Raw genomic sequence first — 1,903 nt, forward strand, 5'->3', positions numbered from 1 at the left:
ACTATGCAAATGATCTCAATGAACCCAATCGTGCATCCAAAGGTTAGCATGAATCCAAGTGGTTCAATATCATGCTTTTTCTCGTAAGACCTTATGATAGGTGTCAGCATAGGGTGTGGACGACTAAAGTTTGATTGTCCGGTTGTTTTTTCATAAAAGGATGATACTAGCTTCTTTGGCAGTTTGATGTACATTGTAGAGTCGAAACCTATCTGATACCCGTTATGCAAAGAAGTCTTCTTGAAGCAATAATAGGACCGCACGTCTTCTTTCCATCCGAACTGGAAGCCTCTACAAGAGTTATCATGTAAACAATCCTTCTTGCAAGCGTCAACAGTGAGGTTTGGAAGGAACCGAATATCATACCCATAGAATTCAGTTTGATGAAGTTCAATGAAATCACAGTCATCTTGAGTGCATGGCTGGAATTCAGGTTACCCGTAACTCCAATCTTCAGATTTCACCATCCTGTAACCATGTATGCAACTACATATCCTACCTGAATCATGGGAATAAATACAAACACTGTTTGGTCCACATGTACCATAAATCTTGCAAGATTGAGAAAGGGTTTGCCATTGAACTTCCCATTTATTTCTTCTTTCATGCACAATGAGACTATACACTCTTACATTACCGTCTGTATCAATCTTCATTATTCTTTGTGGCCCTTCCCAAAATCAGCAGATCTGAAACTGAAACCATCCGTTGAATTGAATTCACCATCAGAATTAAGGCTTGCTCTTCGAGTATACAGATACTGGAATCTCCCAGCTTCCAAAGTTCTTAACCTGGGATTAGGCCAGTAAATAGTAGTTGTTTCTGGACCGTCATAAAGAAGATGAAGAATGTTATCGTTGTCGAAAAAGAGCTTATAGAAACCTGAAGAGTAATTAGTAGAACTTCTCGAAGAAACAAGTTGTGTGCTTTTAGTGAGGTGTTGATTTGGAATAAGGGTATCTATTGGATAATCAAACCTTTGCCAAAGAGTTGATTGTCCTATTCTATCATCAAGCACAAGGTTACCTGAGCTATGGAGTTGCAATATAATCAAGGAAGAGGTCGACTTTGTATTGGTAGACCAAATAACGTGTCGACTGACATCCATCAGAACCAAATTGCCATCTTTCTGTAGAGACAACTTTGAGTGCTTTCCGTTAACTGGTGCATCTCGGTTAGCCATCCAAACGATGGTGCGATTCCCAGATGTGGCTTGCTCCGAGAACCACANAGACAACTTTGAGTGCTTTCCGTTAACTGGTGCATCTCGGTTAGCCATCCAAACGATGGTGCGATTCCCAGATGTGGCTTGCTCCGAGAACCACACTGCAAAGCCATAAGCATTCTCTTCAACTTGATGAAAACCCGCAGTAAAAAGTCCGTTGGACGAAACTAATATGTCATCTTTATTTTCAACAAATAGAGATGAGCCTCGAGTTAAGCCATGGCCATCTGGGGAAGAAGATAGTGATGATGGTATATGGGATAGTATTATTACGGTAACAAGAAAAACTTGAAGTGGTGCAGCCATGATTTTGGGATATGGCACGAGGAAATGTGCTGAAAATCTATATAAAAGGCATGGATACATATAAATCATGACTTATATTGATCTGCTTTTTTGCTTTGCCAAATAAATACATGTGAACAATATGTTGTATTAAAATCTTATATTTTTATATTAACTTGGATATTCAACTCGTTATGCGAGTCGATTAATCTCAAGAAAAACACCTGCGAAGCAGGTAGTCCGGATTCATGGTATTTGAACCTAAGTGATCACAAAAGGATTTTTATTCCTCATATTTGAACCCAGACACTTTTAACTTTTGGAGGTCAAACTCAAACCAATCCGACATCATTATTATAGTTTTAGAATCTGATTTTACTATTACTTACTTAG

General features: G+C 38.7%; 1 pseudogene; it reads right to left on the minus strand.

Annotated features, from left to right (window-relative positions):
• The window catches only part of LOC112512791, a 2,230-nt pseudogene extending 699 nt beyond the window's left edge, over positions 1 to 1,531 (minus strand).
• Positions 1,532 to 1,903: the final 372 nt, after the last annotated feature.

The sequence above is a fragment of the Cynara cardunculus genome, assembly GCF_001531365.2.
Source record: "Cynara cardunculus var. scolymus isolate 2C chromosome LG 5, CcrdV1, whole genome shotgun sequence".
Classification (NCBI taxonomy): domain Eukaryota; kingdom Viridiplantae; phylum Streptophyta; class Magnoliopsida; order Asterales; family Asteraceae; genus Cynara; species Cynara cardunculus.